This window comes from Manis javanica, chromosome 13 (assembly GCF_040802235.1).
Source record: "Manis javanica isolate MJ-LG chromosome 13, MJ_LKY, whole genome shotgun sequence".
Lineage (NCBI taxonomy): Eukaryota > Metazoa > Chordata > Mammalia > Pholidota > Manidae > Manis > Manis javanica.
Window position 1 is genome coordinate 27,811,410 of NC_133168.1, and position 18,832 is coordinate 27,830,241.

The 18,832-nt window shown below is 42.8% G+C and overlaps 1 protein-coding gene across 8 annotated transcripts in view; it reads right to left on the reverse strand.

Moving 5' to 3' along the window:
• LOC108409645 (melanocortin-2 receptor accessory protein 2) overlaps nt 1-1,576 on the reverse strand; it is a 36,420-nt gene extending 34,844 nt beyond the window's left edge. For 3 of the 8 annotated variants that reach the window (XM_073219384.1, XM_073219382.1, XM_073219383.1), the window contains exon 1: nt 1,135-1,306. The gene's annotated coding sequence lies outside the window, so the exon portion shown is untranslated. Of the gene's footprint in view, nt 1-732; nt 1,010-1,134; nt 1,315-1,429 lie in introns of those variants that run through there. The other 5 variants (XM_073219381.1, XM_073219385.1, XM_037010806.2 and 2 more) reach the window with 5 other exon arrangements.
• Between the last annotated feature and the right edge of the window lie 17,256 nt (nt 1,577-18,832).

An 18,832-nucleotide genomic window follows, 5' to 3' on the forward strand; every position in this document is an offset into this window, starting at 1 on the left:
TGCCTGTGTTTGCGCACTGAGCAATGTGGGGCAGGTGTGGGCTTTAAGACCCTCTTAAAAGAGTGGGCTGGCCTTTCCATTTTGAGAAGACAGAAACTGGGAGCAACCCTGTCTTCTCCTGTCCCCTGTTAACACTGTCTCATCTCCCCTAAACACTGGATGATCTTCCCGACCAGAAGAATATCCTTATCGTGGGCCCCCTGCTCATGGCGGCTCCTTGCAGGCCGGGTCGCTTCCCAGCCTGGGTCCTGGTGATATGAGCCAGGAGATGAGGCGAAGCACCCCAGCCTCACACTCCTGGTTTCCAGACCCCCACTGGTAACTGGTGGCTTCAGGGGGAAAACTTATTTAACATCTCCACTTAATTTTCTTCACCTTAAACTAGAAATACTACCACTTACCTCTGGGGTTTACATGAGAATTAGTTTATTGAAGGGAGTTCCCTTCTTTTCCTGGGCTGACAGGGGCATGCCCCAAACTCCCTCTGCTGCTTTCACACCACTGTTTCCTTGTCTTCAGATTAAATCCAGAGATTTTTTATTTATTATCTGAGATTCCCCATGTCATCTAAAGCACTGCGGAAACCACAAAGCCTCAAAACAAGTTTCCAATAAGGAGACTCTATCTTCTTCAACCACTTACACAAAAAGAATGGAAAAGGGGTAAAAAACGCAACATATTTCAGTAGAAAGACCTGCGCGCGGTCTCCCCCGTGCAAACCCAATGAATTACCTGCCAGAACAGGGCTCATTCTGCAGGGGGCGCTCGGGGCAGCCCGCGGCGCACTTCGCCCGGGCGCGCGGGGCCCCAGACGGGCTCGCAGAGGCCGGGCACCGGGCGGCTGGCCGGCCAAGGTGCGGAAAGTTTGCGGGCCGGGGAAGGTGCTAGCCGGGCCTCCGGGCGGAGAGGGGGACAGAGCCCAGAGCCCCGGCCCCGCGGACGCCCCGCCGCGGAACGCGCACCCCGGCGCCCGCGAGGAGGGTTTAACCTCGGAGGCTTTTCCCGGGGCCCCGCTCGTCCCCGGGGCAAACCCGTTTTCCCTGCCCCTCCCCCACCCCCACCCCCGAGCTCCAAGTTAAAGGCCACTCCCAGCGCGGTCGGCCCGACGGCCCCCGCAGGAGCTCCGGCCCTTACCTGCCGCCGGCCAGGCCTGGGGGCCGCGGCTCCGAGGTCGCGGGCGCCGCTGCCACCCGGTGGCTCCCGGCGCTGCGGTGCGGCGGGGACGCGCGCGCCCGACCCTCGCGGAGGCGGCGGAGGCGGGAGGCGCGGGCGCGGGGCGCCTCCCGGGGCCGAGAGCGCCGTGCCCGGCGGACGCGAGCTCTGCGGAGGGCCTCCTGCGCATGCCGCCCCCCGCGGCCTGAGCGAAGGCAGAAGGAATTTGGGGGAATGGTTTGCCCTTCCCGGCTCTGCAGTAGGTCCCCAGACCGACCTCCAGCAGCGGGAGCGCGGGCGCTGGGCAAGAGGAAGAGGGGCCGCACGAATGGCAAAATCCTTAGCTCTGTGGTCAAGTTCAGTAAGGCCGGGTCCTCCATCGTGTGCTCCGTTAATGAAGGAGCTTGCCTTCGAGCTAAGCTCAGGAGGCCCAGCTCCCCAGAAGCATGGTTCAACCAGGACCGTACTGCAGTGGGGCAAATGCGGCAAGCATGCAGGCTGGGGACGGTATGATTAACTCAGCCTCCTGGTGCCTGGAAAGAATTCCTGGAAATGATGTCTGATTCAGTGATTTTTTTTAAACAACTAGTTTAATCACTGCATGCAAAATTAAATACTTTGCAAGCCATCTTTACAGGTGTGTATATTCCACAGCCTCATCCACAGGCAATTTAATTCTCAGTGACCCAATTGGACCATCTGTGAGGAGATTCATCAGGCTTTCCCTAATTCTCCACATTGATTCCTGGTGCACATGCCTGTTTACAGGAATGCGATCCATCGTACATGCAGCAGAGCCCGTACCGCGTCAGCGGGGCATGAGGAAGCTGGTCAGAGCAAAGCAACACAACTGCTGCTGAGAGGCCACAGCCACCACAGGCCAGTCCCTGACTCAACTGTCAGGATCACGTGGCCTTTGCAGGGCAGAGTGCCAACCGCTCATGAGACAGAGAACAAGGGCACATTGTACTATGTGGAAAAGGCCACTAACCACCAGTGTCAGGAGCTGAAGCTGCAGCATCCTCTGGGGGCAGCTTGGTCAGTAAGGTGGCAGAGCTCCCGTTTCTCTCCAGGTACTTCTGCTTTCCCATGCTGTACCCATTCGCTTCTTCCCTCCCCTGATGCCAGTGACCATCCCACCTTTCCTTAAAGGTTCTTCTCAAATGCCACTTTTTTTCAGGAAGCCTTATGCACTGACCCAGTGCAGAACTTTGGTTCTAAAATCTGATACCTCTCTTATAGCACCTGTCTTCTCGGTAAACTCTAAAACAGGCTCTTCCTACTCCTCCATGGCCTGCAGTATACTTAATTTCTCCACAGGTCTTAGCATAATACCTTGAACGCAGTGGACCCATAATGAGTATTTTGTTATTGTTTTTTTTTATGTTTACTAGGCTCTCCCCTACCCCAAGGCCCCCCACAAACCCCATTACAGTCACTATCCGTCAGCATAGTAAGATGTTGTAGAACCACTACTTGTCTTCTCTGTGTTGCGAAGTCCTCCCCTTTCCCCCACCCCCACATTATACATGCTAATCATAATACCCCCTTTCTTCTTCCCTGCCCTTATCCCTCCATACCCTCCCATTCTCCGCAGTCTTTTTCCCTTTGGTAACTGTTAGTCCATTCTTGGGTTCTGTGATTCTGCTGCTGTTTTGTTCCTTCAGTTTTTCTTTTTTCTTATACTCCACAGATGAGTGAAATCATTTAGTATTTGTTTTTCTCTGCTTGGCTTATTTCACTGAGCATTTCACTCGAGCTCCATCCATGTTGTTGCAAATGGTAGGATTTGTTTTCTTCTTATGGCTGAATAATATTCCATTGTGTATATGTACCACATCTTCTTTATCCATTCATCTACTGATGGACACTTATATTTTTGCTTCCATTTCTTGGCTCTTGTAAATAGTGCTGCGATAAACACAGGGGTGCATCTGTCTTTTTCAAACTGGAGTGCTGCATCCTTAGGGTAAATTCCTAGAAGTGGAATTCCTGGGTCAAATGGTATTTCTATTTTGAGCATTTTGAGGAACCTCCATATTGCTTTCCACAATGGTTGAACTAATTTACATTCCCACCAGCAGTGTAGGAGGGTTCCCCTTTCTCTGCAACCTTGCCAACATTTGTTGTTGTTTGTCTTTTGCATGGTGGCCATCCTTACTGGTGTGAGGTGATATCTCATTGTGGTTTTAATTTGCATTTCTCTGAAGACTAGCGATGTGGAGCATCTTTTCATGTGTCTGTTGGCCATCTGAATTTCTTCTTCGGAGAACTGTCTGTTCAGCTCCTCTGCCCATTTTTTAATTGGATTATTTGCTTTTGGTTTGTTGAGGAGCGTAAACTCTATATATTCTGGATGTCAAGCCTTTATTGGATCTGTCATTTACGAAAATATTCTCCCATACTGTAGGGTACCTTTTTGTTCTATTGATGGTGCCCTTTGCTGTACAGAAGCTTTTCAGCTTGATATAGTCCCACTTGTTCATTTTTGCATTTGTTTTCCTTGCCTGGGGAGATATATTCATGAAGAAGTCACTAATGTTCACATCCAAGAGATTTTTGCCTATGTTTTTTTCTAAGAGTTTTATGGTTTCATGACTTACATTCAGGTCTTTGATCCATTTTGAATTTACTTTTGTGTATGGGGTTAGACAGTGATCCAGTTTCATTCTCTTACATGTAGCTGTCCAGTTCTGCCAGCACCATCTGTTGAAGAGACTGTCATTTCCCCTTTGTATGTCCCTGGCTCCTTTATCAAATATTAATTGACCATATATGTTTGGGTTAGTGTCTGGAGTCTCTAATCTGTTCCACTGGTCTGTGGCTCTGTTCTTGTGCCAGTACCAAATTGTCTTGATTACTGTGGCTTTGTAGTAGAGCTTGAAGTTGGGGAGTGAGATCCCCCGCCACTTTATTCTTCTTTCTCAGGATTGCTTTGACTATTCGGAGTCTTTGGTGTTTCCATATGAATTTTTGAACTATTTGTTTCAGTTCGTTGAAGAATGTTGTTGGTAATTTGATAGGGATTGCATCAAATCTGTATATTGCTTTGGGTAGGATGACCATTTTGATGATATTAATTCTTCCTAGCCAAGAGCATGGGATGAGTTTCCATTTGTTAGTGTCCTCTTTAACTTCTCTTAAGAGTGTCTTATAGTTTTCAGGGTATAGGTCTTTCACTTTCTTGGTTAGGTTTATTCCTAGGTATTTTATTCCTTTTGATGCAATTGTGAATGGAATTGTTTTCCTGATTTTTCTTTCTATCAGCTCATTGTTAGTGTATAGGAAAGCCACAGATTTCTGTGTGTTAATTTTGTATCCTGCAACTTTGCTGTATTCCAATATCAGCTCTAGTAGTTTTGGAGTGGAGTCTTTAAGGTTTTTTTATGTACAATATCATGTCATCTGCAAATAGTGACAGTTTAACTTCTTCTTTACCAATCTGGATTCCTTGTATTTCTTTGTTTTGTCTATTTGCTGTGGCTAGGACCTCCAGTACTATGTTGAATAACAGTGGGGAGAGTGGGCATCCCTGTCTTGTTCCCAATCTCAGAGGAAAAGCTTTCAGCTTCTCGCTGTTAAGTATGATGTTGGCTATGGGTTTATCATATATGGCCTTTATTATGTTGAGGTACTTACCCTCTATACCCATTTTGCTGAGAGTTTTTATCATGAATGGATGTTGAATTTTGTCGAATGCTTTTTCAGCGTCTATGGAGATGATCATGTGGTTTTTGTCCTTCTTTTTGTTGATGTGGTGGATGATGTTGATGGATTTTCGAATGTTGTACCATCCTTGCATCCCTGGGATGAATCCCACTTGGTCATGGTGTATGATCCTTTTGACGTATTTTTGAATTCGGTTTGCTAGTATTTTATTGAGTATTTTTGCATCTATGTTCATCAGGGATATTGGTCTGTAATTTTCTTTTTTGGTGGGGTCTTTGCCTGGTTTTGGTATTAGGGTGATGTTGGCTTCATAAAATGAGTTTGGGAGTATTCTCTCCTCTTCTATTTTTTGGAAAACTTTAAGGAGAATGGGTATTATATCTTCTCTGTATGTCTGATAAAATTCTGAGGTAAATCCATCTGACCCAGGGGTTTTGTTCTTTGGTAGTTTTTTGATTACCGCTTCAATTTCTTTGCTGATAATTGATTTGTTTAGATTTTATGTTTCTTCCTGAGTCAGTCTTGGAATGTTGTATTTTTCTAGGAAATTGTCCATTTCTTCTAGGTTTTACAGCTTCTTAGCATATAGGTTTTCATAGTAGTTTCTAATAATTCTTTGTATTTCTGTTGGGTCCGCTGTGATGTTTCCTTTCTCATTTCTGATTCTGTTGATGTATGTTGATTCTCTTTTTCTCTTAATAAGTCTGGCTAGAGGATTACTATTTTGTTTATTTTCCCAAAGAACCAGCTCTTGGTTTCAGTAATTTTTTCTATTGTTTTATTCTTCTCAATTTTGTTTATTTCTTTCTGATCTTTATTATGTCTCTCCTTCTGCTGACTTTAGGCCTCAATTGTTCTTCTTTTTCCAATTTTGATAACTGTGACGTTTGCCTATTCATTTGGGTTTGTTTTTCCTTCTTTAAAATGCCTGGATTGCTATATACTTTCCTCTTAAGACTGCTTTTGCTGTGTCCCACAGTAGTTGGGGCTTTGTGTTGTTGTTGTCGTTTGTTTCCATATATTGCTGGATCTCAATTTTGATTTGGTCATTGATCCATTGATTATTTAGGAGTGTGTTGTTAAGCCTCCATGTGTTTGTGAGCCTTTTTGCTTTCTTTGTACAGTTTATTTCTAGTTTTATGCCTTTGTGGTCTGAAAAGTTGGTTGGTAGGATTTCAATCTTTTGGAATTTACTGATGCTCTTTTTGTGGCCTAGTATGTGGTCTATTCTGGAGAATGTTCCATGTGCACTTGAGAAGAATGTGTATCCTGTTGCTTTTGGGTGTAGAGTTCTATAGATGTCTATTAGGTCCGTCTGTTCTAGTGTGTTGTTCAGTGCCTCTGTGTCCTTACTTATTTTCTGTCTGCTGGATCTGTCCTTTGGAATGAATGGTGTGTTCAAGACTCCTAAAATGAATGCATTGCAGTCTATTTCCTCCTTTAGTTCTGTTAGTATTCGTTTCACATATGCTGGTGCTCCTGTGTTGGGTGCATATATATTTATAATGGTTATATCCTCTTGTTGGACTGAGCCCTTTATCATTATGTAGTGTCCTTCTTTATCTCTTGTTACTTTCTTTGTTTTGAAGTCTATTTTGTCTGATACTAGTACTGCAACTCCTGCTTTTTTCTCCCTATTGTTTGCATGAAATATCTTTTTCTATCCCTTGACTTTAAGTCTGTGCATGTCTTTGTGTTTGAGGTGAGTCTCTTGTAAGCAGCATATAGAGGGTCTTGTTTTTTTATACATTCAGTGACTCTATGTCTTTTGATTGGTGCATTCAGTCCATTTACATTTAGGGTGATTATCGATAGGTATGTACTTATTGCCATTTCAGGCTTTTGATTCATGGTTACCAAAGGTTCCAGGTTACTTTCCTTACTAAGAGTCTAACTTAACTCACTTAGTATGCTGTTATAAACACAATCTAAAGGTTCTTTTCTATTTCTCCTCCTTTTTCTTCCTCCTTCATTCTTTATATATTAGGTATCAGATTCTATACTTTTTCTCTATCCCTTGATTGGTTTTGGGGATAGTCAATTTAATTTTGCATTTGCCTCACAATCAGCTGCTCCACCCTCCCTACCATGATTTTACTACCTCTGGTGACAGCTACCCAACCCTAGGAACACTTCCATCTATAGCAGTCCCTCCAAAATAGACTGCAGAGATGGTTTGTGGGAGGTAAACTCTCTCAGCTTTTACTTATCTGGAAATTGTTTAATCCCTCCTTCAAATTTAAATGATAATCTCACCGGATAAAGTAATCTTGGTTCCAGGCCCTTCTGCTTCATGGCATTAAATACATCATGCCACTCCCTTCTGGCCTGTAAGGTTTCTGCTGAGAAGTCTGTTGTTAGTCTGGTGGGATTTCCTTTTTATGTGATCTTATTTCTGCCTCTGGCTGCTTTTAACAGTCTGTCCTTATCCTTGATCTTTCCTATTTTAATTACTATGTGTCTTGGTGTTGTTTTCCTTGGGTCCCTTGTGTAGGGGGATCTGTGGATCTCCATGGCCTGAGAGACTATCTCCTTCCCCAGATTGGGGAAGTTTTCAGTAACTACCTCCTCAAAGACATTCTCTATCCCTTTTCCCTTTTTCTCTCTCTTCTTCTTCTGGTATCCCTATAATACGAATATTGTTCTGCTTGGATTGGTCACACAGTTCTCTCAATATTCTTTCATTTTTAGAGATCCTTTTTTCTCTCTGTGCCTCAGCTTCTTTGTATTCCTCTTCTCTAGTTTCTATTTCATTTATTGTCTCCTTCACCATATCCAACCTGCTTTTAATACCCTCCATCATGTCTTTAACGATTGGATCTCTGACCTGAATTCATTCCTGAGTTCTTGGATGTCTTTCCTTACCTCCATCAGGATGTTGATTATTTTTATTTTGAACTCCCTTTCAGGAAGAGTCACAAGGTCCCTATTGTTTAAATCTTTCTTGGGAGTTGTATTAACAATTTTACTCTTGACAAGGTTCCTTTGGCGTTTCATGTTTGTATAGGGCACCCTCTAGTGTCCAGAAGCTCTCTTCTGGAGCTGCTCAGCCCCTGAAGCAATGTCAGGGGTCACAGGGGAGCAGTACTGGGGGTAGGAAAGAGCTGTTCCCTGCCTCCTGGCTCCTGTGTCTGTCTCCGCTGCCTGAGCCAGTGGGCCGGGCACACAGGTATAAGTTTTTGTCCCAGAGCAGCCAGATATGGATCCCTGCTTTCCACAAGCAGCCAGAATCTCAGTCTCCCCAGGAGCTCTGCCTGTATTAACTTTCCAACCCGGTAGTCATGCGAGTCTCATGAAAGCACGGTGAAATGTAGGTTTGTGCTCCTAGCACAGATCTCCGGAGCTAGGTATTCAGCAGTCACAAGCCTTCCACTCCCTCCCTGCTCCATTTGTCTTCCTCCTGCTGGTGAGCTAGGGTGGGGGAGGGGCTTGGGTCCCGCAGAGCCACAGCTTTGGTACGTTACCCCGTTCGTTGAGGTCTGCTCTTTTCTCCAGGTGTGTGCAGTCTGATGCATCCTCTTTCTTATTGCTCTCTCAGGATTAGTTGCACCAATTAAATTTTCTGTTTGTATTATCCAGTTTTAGGAGGAAGCCTCTGTCTCTCCTCTCATGCTGCCATCTTTTTCTGTTATTGTTTTTATTAATAAATTAATCTGTAAGAACACAGCTTCATTGTCCCTTAATTTTGTCTTTTCATTCAAAATACCAGTCAAGCTCATAGATATTTAGTGATAGGACTGACTTATATGTAGCTATATATGTCTGTATAAATTGACATCAGTGTACTTTGAGGTAATTCTGAAACTGAAAAACTGGGGTTTAAGAGTGATTTCCCCAGGTCATAATACTGGTCATTGACAGAGCCAAGATTTAAGCCCAAGACTGACTCCAAAGTGCACACATTCAACCACAGCACTGCTGCCCCCTTGATCATGCATGCCTTCATCTGAGATCCAGCAAATACTTACAGTTACTCAGCTCTGCACCAGGCATTGTGAAGAAAGCAACAATTAAAACACAGTTCTTGGAGAACTGGAGGAGGGTCATCAAAAGATACAAACTTCCAAAACACAGAAGTACTAGGAATGCAGTGTACAACATGACAACGATAGCAGACATTATTGTATGATAAATAGGAAAGTTGTTAAGAGTTAATCCCATGAGTTTTCTTCATAAGGAAAACCTCTTTTCATTCTTTGTCTTCTTATTGTATCTGTATGGGATGATGGGTGCTAACTAAGCTTATGGAAATCATTTCACAATATGCGTGAGTCAAACCATTATGCTGCAATGCCTTAAACTTACCCAAGTGATGCATGTCAATTACGTCTCAATAAAACTGGGAGAAAATACAGTTTTTGCCCTCAAAACTGCTTGAAATCTAGTAGAGGGAACAGGCAAATTGGAAAATAATCAGACTTAAGTGTTTTAAGTCTTATAAAAGAGATACATAGGGACCTTAAAGAAACACTTTGTTTGCCTTATATAAAAACAGTAAGGATTCCCTGAGAAGCTAGAATGTAACTTTAATTTTGAAGGATACAGAGTAGCTTGCTATAATGATAATGAAGAAAAGTATGTGGTAGGCAAAGTGAAGAACATATACAAAAATGTGAAAGCATGGAATGCATTAAGAATGCCTGCCGTGATTCATGCGGGTCACAGTGAGGTGACTGTGGCCCAGAGATGAGGCTGGGAAGGGAAGCAGAGCCAAACTCCAAGTCACTCATGGGTCAGCTTCACGGAGTCTATTACACCTTGAAAATGTATGAAATCACGTCTACATACGTGAACTTTTCAGGGGACAGGTTTGATAACTTTAGTCAAATTCCCAGAGGAGCCAGGTGACCCAAGGCCAGGAGGGAGGTGCAGAAGTCAGTTTCCCTTGCCATGGCCTGCTGCCCAATCCATGAGCCAGGTGAAACATCAGCTAGGATGTGCTGCAACCTGGATTGGTGCTAGGTGCAAGGCTCACCCCTGCCAAACACCTTCAAATATGCAGTGGCACAGCCATCCCTGGGCAGGGATAGCTGGACCCTGATTCTCTCAGCACCTGCATCTTCACCCCTTGAGGGCAGAAGAATGGAGTACCTGGGCAGCTGACAGGCCAGAAGGTGGGGAGCTGGCAGATGAGAAAATTCTCTAGGGAGACAGCAGAGTGAGCTAAGATGCTAAGCCCTCAGTGCATGCCCCACTGTTCAAAGACTCCCCTTACTGTTACAGGCTGAATTGTGTCCCCACACCTTCCTATGTTGGAGCTCTAACCCCTAGTACCTCAGAATGTGTCCCTTTGGAGACAGGGACTCCTTATGAGGCCCTATGTCCTTATGAGAAGGGGAGATAAAGACACACACAGACTTGTGCACACATAGGGCTGAGCACATGAAGACATGCCCAGAGAGTAATCCACAATCCACGGAGAGGCCGTACAGGGGTTAACCCTGCTGGCACCTGGATCTTGGACTCCAGTCTACAGAATGATAGGACAATAAATTTCTGTTGTTTAAGCCATCTAGTTTGTGATACTTTGTTATGGCAGCCCTAGAAAACTCAGATTTATAAAATGTCAATTCAAAATTCAAAAACAAAATTTTTAAAAAATTCACTATGGAAACCACAGAGCATTAAATCTCAAATGAGAGTTCTCCTAGGCATGGAGTCCTAAGCCACTGCACTGACCACATGCCCATGAAGCCAGGTCTTGAGAATATGGAAGTGGCAATCTGCAGAAAATTTGGGATCTGTCTGTGGAAAGGTGTGGCTAAAGCTGTGGGAATGGGTGAGATCAGTCCCTGGGAACATAAAGTGAAAAGACAAAAGAAATGATGGCTAATGTCCGAAGTTCAGAACACAAACCCAGAAAGAGGAGAGAAAGAACAGCCAGAGAAACAGGAGGTGCACAGGAGAAGGTGGAACCTGATGGGAAATGGGCAGCAGTGTCAAAGCCGAGACCATGTGAGGAAGAACTGATGCCTGTGGGTCTTTGCACGGAGGTCATGCAGTGGGAGCCAAGGCCACATAACTGCTGGGAAGGAGTCCAGACTGTGATCACAGGCTGCTGTCCAAAGAGGCTGGGGACGGGAAGTGGGTGCGACTGCTGGCCTTTGTGCAGGCCTGTGGAAGCCCAGGGTCCAGGGACTGAAATCCAGCTCCCATTCAGTCACTAAGGCTGCATCAGCCTGGAGGAAACAACGAGGAAGGCCTTCCAGCAAAGGCACCAAAGGGCCCAGCCTTGAAAAACAGTGCTGTAGCCAGAGTGCGTCTGGTTTGCCTGTTTGTCAGCTGAGTCCCTGTCAGGCTTGGTGAGGTTGGCAACCACTCCGTCTCCATCTGGCAGCAGCCGTAGTGACCGGCACACAAGCAGGCACAGTGACGTAAGCTGAGCGAATGAAATGCAGGGTCAGGTGAAAGGCTGTGTGTGTTTTTATCTTCGGTCATTTACTTGTTTCAGATGAAAGACACTTAAACAGGTTTATAGATTGACAGCAAGGGCCCAGAAGGAAGAGAGAAGTTGAAGACAGAGTTAAGAGAGGAAATAATTGATGAAATAAGAAGCTAGAGATTAGAGTGAGAAAAAAAATCAGTGTAATGACTGAAGGCAAAAAAAAAAAAAATTTATCTGAATCATTCTTTGGGAAATCCAATCATTTATTCAATCACTGGTGAGTGTCTGGCTTTGTCCTGGACCCTGCTGGGGATGAGGGACTTTTGGGAAGCGTTGTGTGGGTTCATAAGAAAACAAAGGAGATATTCCCTTCTAGCTGTTCAAGATGACACCATCTACTTAAGGAATTTCTCAGGGAAAAAGATAAACAACAGTGAAGCACAGCCAGGGTATTCCCAAGTGTTTGAGTAATAAAGAAAGATTTAGAAACAGAATGAAGGGGGAAGAACCCTGGAGGCATGAGGAGAATCAGTGGCCGGGGAGGAGAGGAGGTAGGAGAAGGAAGCGGAGAATGAGCAGGGGATGTGGGCTGTGGCACGGCCTGCTGGCAGCGGGCCCAGCTGGCAAACTTCAGGATCAGGAGGCAGGAATGCAGTGCCACCCCAAAACCTGGTACAGCTCCTTTCATTTTGCAGGTGATTCGGGCCCACGCTGACGGACCCAGCAGGAGGCAGTGAGAATCCAGACCTGTCTCAGGAAAGGATGTGTCCCTAACAGCTAATCTGTCTAGGTGGAGAAAACTTGGCAGCACTTCAGAGAGCCCAATAATGAGTCAAGGACCAAATGACGAAAAAGATGAGAAAGAAAAATTGACAATGTTTTCAGATGTCAAAATATATGATATTATCGGTAATGAAAAAACTACCTAAAAACAAAACTCCAAGCCTAGGTGGCTTCACAGCTGAATTACATCAAATATTTAAAGAAGCGCCAATACCTATCTGTCTTAAAGTATTCAAAAAAGTAGAAGAATAGGAAGTACTTCAGAACTCATTCTATGAGGCCAGCATCACTCTAATACCAAAGCCAGACAAAGACACCACAAAAAAAAAGAAAATTATAGACCAATACCCTGATGAACACAGATGCGAAAATCCTCAACAAAATATTAGCAAACTGAATCAAAAAATACATCAAAAAGATCATCCATCATGACCAAGTGGGATTTATTCCAGGGATGCAAGGATGGTATAATATTTGTAAATCAATGAATATCATAGATCACATCAACAAAAAGAAAGACAAAAATCACATAATCATCTCAATAGATGCTGAAAAAGCACTTAACAAAATTCAACATCCATTCGTGATAAAAGCTCTTAACTAAATGGGTATGGAATGTAAGTACCTCAACATAATAAAGGCCATATATGAAAACCCACAGCTAACATCGTATTTAATGGTGAAAAACTAAAATCTTCTCCTCTAAGGTCAGGAACAAGACAAGGATTCCCACTCTCACGACTTTTATTTCACATAGTACTGGAGGTCCAACCCACAGCAAACAACACAAAGAGATAAAAGGCATCCAAATTGGTAAGGAAGAAGCTGAACTGTCATTATTTGCAGATGACATGATATTATAGATAGAAATACACTGAAAACTACACTGAAAAACTATTAGAACTAATAACTGAATTCAGCAAAGTTGCAGGATACAAAATTAATAAACAGAAATCTGTTGCATTCCTATATATTAACAATGAACTAGCAGCAAGAGAAATCAGAAAAACAATTCCATTTACAACTGCACCGAAAAGAATAAAATACCTAGGAATAAACCTAACCAAGGAGGTGAAAGACCTTTACTCTGGAAACTGTAAGACACTCACAAGAGAAATTAAAGAAGATACCAATAAATGGAAATGTATTCTGTGAGCATGCATAGGAAGAATTAATATTGTCAAATGGCCATCCTGCCCAAAGCAATTTACATATTTCGTGTAATCCCTACCAAAATATCAAAGCATTCTTCAATGAACTAGAAAAAATAGTTCTAAAGTTCATAAGGAACCACAAAAGACCCCAAGTAACAAAAGCAATCTTGAGAAAGAAGAACAAAGCTGGAGGGATTATGCTCCCTGACTTCAAGCTCTACTATAAAGCCATAGTAATCAAAATAATTTGGTACTGGCACAAGAACAGACCTATAGATCAATGGACAGAATAGAGAGCCAAGATATAAAACAAACCACATATGGTTAATTAATAGATGATAAAGGATCCATGAATATACAGTGGGAAAAAGATGGCCTGTTCAACAACTGGTGTTGGCAGAACTGGACAGCTGCATGCAAGACAATGAAACTGGATTATTGTCTAACTCCATACACAAAAATTAACTCAAAATGGATAAAAGACCTAAATGTAAGTAATGAAATGATAAAAACTCTTAGAGGAAAACATAGGCAGAAATCTCTTGAATGTAAACATGAGCACCTTTTTCCTGAACACATCTCCTCAGGCAAAGGAAACAACAGCAAAAATGAACAAGTGGGGCTATATCTCACTAAAAGGCTTCTGCACAGCAAAGGACACCATCAGCAGAACAGAAAGGCATCACACAGTGTGGGAGAATATATTCATAAGCAATTCATCTGATAAGGGATTAACATCCAAAGTACATAAAGAACTCATATGCCTCAACACCCAAAAACCAAATAACCCAGTTAAAAAATGGCTGCCAGATATGAACAGACACTTCTCCAAAGCAGAAATTCAGATGTCCAACAGGCACATGAAAAGATACTCCACATTACTAACCATCAGAAAAATGCAAATTAAAACCACAATGAGATATCACCTTACACCAGTAAGAATAGCCAGCATCAAAAAGACTAAGAACAACAAATGCTGGCAAAGATGCACAGAAAGGGGAACCCTCCTACACCACTGGTGTGAATGTAAGCTAGTTCAACCATTGTGGAAAGCAATATGGAAGTTCCTCAAATAACTAAAAAAGAAATATGATTTGACCCAGGAATTCCACTCCTAGGAATTTACCCAAAGAATATAATTTCTTAGATTCAAAAATACATATGCACCCCTCTATTTATTGCCACACTATTTACAATAGCCAAGAAATGGAAGGAACCTAAGTGTCCATCAGTAGATGAATGGATAAAGAAGATGTGGTACATACACACAATGGAGTATTATTCAGCCATAAAAAGAAAAGAAATCCTCCTATTTGCAACAACATGGGTGGAACTAGAGGGTATTATGCTCAGTGAAATAAGCCAGGTGGAAAAAGACAAATACCAAATGATTTCCCTTATTTATGGAGTATAAAGATAGGAACAGAAGGAAGAAAATAGCAGTAGACTCACAGACACTGAGAAGGGACTAGTGGCTAACAAAGGGAGGGGCTGAGGAGGGGTTGGGAGAGGGGAAAGGGGACTAAGGGGCACAAAAATTCTCAATCACAATATGGGTTTGTCATGGGCATGGTAATACAGCACGGAGAATACAGCTAATGATTCTGTAACACCTTAGTATGTTGCTGGACAGTGACCACACTGGAGGGAGTGAGGACTTGATAATATAGGTAAATGTTGAACCACTGTGTTGTGTATTTGAAAATCAACATAAGATTTTATATCAATGATACTTTAATAAAATAAATAAATAAATAAATATAAAATACTGCATGTTACCCAACTCAACCGTTTCTTTAAAGAATAGGATAATCTATCATTGATCCAAATTGAAGGCAAAAGCTACACACACACACACACACACAGAGGTAATGCACTATGCAACGTCATTCAATGTTGCACAAACACAACTTGCTTCAGTGATATAGTTGCTCAATTAAGTTTTAGAACATAGGGTGAGTGTTTGGAAATCCCGCAGCTCCTAAGATGTGAGGAGAACAGGCTGCAATTGGTCATGCTCTAATCATGAATTATTCCTACGTCATTAATAGTAGCAGCTCTCTACCTATTTTCCTAGAAGACTTGAGAATTGCCACCTTTCTTTTTGCATAAATTGTGTGTCAGTGCCTTGCCTTGGCTTTATGCTGTTTTGCAAATTAGCACGATCATTACTGAGTACATGTAAACTGCTCTCCTTTTATTCCATGCAGCAAGCACGCACCAGGGAATGCCATACACACGCATGTGCATGCACAGGCCCCCCCTCATGATCTCCATCCCATTTTTCCCTTCCAGGGCTGGAGCATTTGCTTGGAGCTTCCCTCTTGCCGTTAATCTTATTGTTCCTCTGGCAGAACTACGCAGACTTCCACCCACAGAGTGTGGCACCAGGCAGACAAAACATCTCCTGTATTTTATTTCATGTTTGGCATTCAGTCAGGAAGAAGGAGCCATGAGCCACTCTGAAATGTCAGCTTGAACACGTTTTACACTCCCAGAGACACAGCGCACCGGGGAGAAATCACAGCCCCGTGGTGCTGATGTGTGCTCATAGGCTCTAACACTCAAATACTTATTTTTCTCAAAATGAAGTTGTGCATTTTGGAGTGAATTTCTGGTGGCTTCTTATTTGCTCGCTATCACATGATCGTGAGGAAGTTTCAGGTCACTGGCTCCAGGCTCATTGGCTCTGACAGCAAATAGGAAACAGAGCCCCGCTTGTCCTGGCTCCTGCTGCTGTTATTCCTTAAACTGTATCACAACACGACCACAGAAGGCTTACAGGAATCACTCCAAAATAGGAAAACATGGACTCTAGCTCTGATATGGGAGGTTACAGCTGTGAGGGTGGCCCATGCGCACTCTGGCCTCGGTCTGCATGCCCACCTACCAGTGAGATCAAGATGAGGCCTTACAGCCCTGCAGGGCTTCCCCTGGTCCCTTTGCCACAGGGCAATTTCGTACTTGCCATGTTTACGCACAGGATTTCATTCTCTGGCTTCAGTTCACGACTGAGCCAGTGTATCTCTGCCACCAGAGAATATACACTAACCCGGCTGCAGGCCCTGAAATGCCACCTGCTTCAGTGGGAACCCACCACCACCTGCCCTCCCTGAATTCCTGCAGGCCCCTCAGCTCTGCTGGTCCAGAGCCTGTCCTCTGCATCCCGCACCCTCCTGGTCTCTCCCTCAGCTCCCAGGAGCATTAGGGAGTTGGACTTCTGATGAATTTACCTGGGGGAGGCTGCCTCCTGCCTCTCAGCCACACAGTCCCATCATTTTTCACAATCTTCCCCCTGGACCTTCTCCATAGCTCACGTTTATACACACACAAAATTTAAATCTATTGTAATTTTACGATTATCTTAAGAGTAGAAGCCAATAATATTCAGAGCATTACCTTATGACATGCCAAGTGCTGAGTACCCTAAGCTTATAAATGAGAAAACATTCCATTGAGCCTGGACATAAGAAATCTGAGGGCACAAAGAGGTGGTAACTGTCTTGAAATATTTGAAGGTGGGGAATTGTTCTGGGGCCTCAGGTGGAGGTAGATTTCAGCTGAGTGAGGTGAACTTCTTGCCAAGTGGCCCTGAGAGAGCCTCTGGGTGCCTATGATCTGGAGCAGGCTGGACAAGCTCCTGGCGAGGACTGAGTCACCCTACAAGGCTGCACAGGGCGCTCTGCAGGACCTCTTCCAGCCCTGGGGAGCACTAACTCTAGAAGTTACACAAAATGAGATGTTTCCTTATGAAAAATAGAAAAAAATCAATTACCATAACTTTGAATGGCTTAAAGTGAAAAGCTGAGTTCTTTTATAATGATCTGCATTCATTCAATAAATACGCATTGTGCATATATCATGATTCATACTTTGTTGAGATATAAAAATGAACAAAACAGGTAAAAATGTGTGCCTTCATGAAGCTTATAAATACCTGGCAGAGTTTTCAAAATGTCTTTGCCTGTATTCTCTTACTTGACCTCATGAAGACTGGATAAGGTGAACGGAGCAAGGATTCTCCCTGCTTTTGCACAAGAAAGCTAAGGACATGCCCCACTGCACACATGGACTGATGTGGGAAAGAATGGCACAGCCTTCTAAGCGCTGCCAGGTCACACCTGCTTGTGGAGAGGAGTCAGGGTCCTAGAGTCCCACCTTACACTTTGAGAGTCAGCAACATGTACTGAAGTCCCTAAAAATTACAGCATTTAAAATGTAGCAAAGGGATTAAACCTCAGAAGCAGTGCTCATTACAACCTAATATATTTTAATTTCTAAGCTATGAGATTCTCAGAGGACAATGTTGTATTTTATTCATTTTTAAAAACTCCATGCCTGGTACATAGCATGTGCATTATCAGTGTCTATTAATAGACGTCTGTACCTCGTAAGTATCAAATGCTGTTCTTATACTGTGTTGCTTAAAGTGTGCTGTTTTGTAAAATTATGGTGCCTCAGAAACAGAAAGTAGGACATTTCATATGACTTGGGAGAAACTAGAAGGGTAAGATAAGAGTCTGTGCCTATAAAATATGTAGGACTGATGCCATAGAAAAACAGGGGTGACTTAATCTCTATTTTAAAGTATTGGTTATTTTGAGAGTTGCATGATTTTCAATGCATTTCAGTATGTTCTGCTTAATTAAATTCTTGCCTTTAGTTTTCCAGTATTTTAAGTACATTCTTCATTATAATCATTAGATTGCATTTACCCAGAAATAGACTCTTGTGACATCATAGGCATTCTCTGCTGCTGGAAATTGGGAAAAGTAAATACATCTTTCCATGGCAGGTTTCTAGCAGGTCTTTGTTTGGAGGGAGAAGTGGATGAGAAGATAGCAGCATGCTCCCGTTTCAAGTTCCCATTAATTGAGAACAAAGCCATACTCAACCTAAAGCAGAAGAGGCTATGTACATATACATATGTACACACACATACATAACATACATATATCACAATTATTTATAAATATATATGCAGTCATACTTGGAGATATTATGTATTTGGTTCTAGCCTGCAATAAAATGAATTAAATGAAATTTTTATTTCTAGTGCATATAAAAGTTATCTTAACACTGTACTGTAGTCTATTAAATGTACAATTATGTATATTCATAATTTAAAAATACACATTTACACATTAAAAATGTGCATTATATCTAAAAATAAGTACATACCTCAAAAATATTAAAATATTTTAGTGCTAAAAACTGCTAACCACTGTCTGAGCTTTCAATGAGTCATAATCTGTTTCCTGGTGGAGGGTGTTGCCTCAGCCTTAATGGCTGCTGACTGATAAGTTGGGGGTTGCCAAGGTGGGGGTGTGTGGTAATTTCTTAAGATCAGACAACAATGAAATTTGCTGCATCGATTAATTTCTCTGTAGCCTGTGATGATGTTCAATAGCATTTCACCCACAGCAGAAATTCTTTCAAAACTGGAGACAATCCTCTCAAAGCCTGACCTTATCAGCTTAGTTCATGTACTATTCTAGTATTGGTCTATGTAATATTAGCTTAGTCCATGTAATATTAACTTAGTCTATGTAATATTCTAAATCCTGCTGTCATTTCAATAATCTTCACAGCATCTTTGTTAGAAGTAGATTCCATCTCAAGAAACCACTCTCTGCTTATCCATACTAAGCAACGTCTCATCAGTTCAAGTTTTATCATAAGTTTGAAG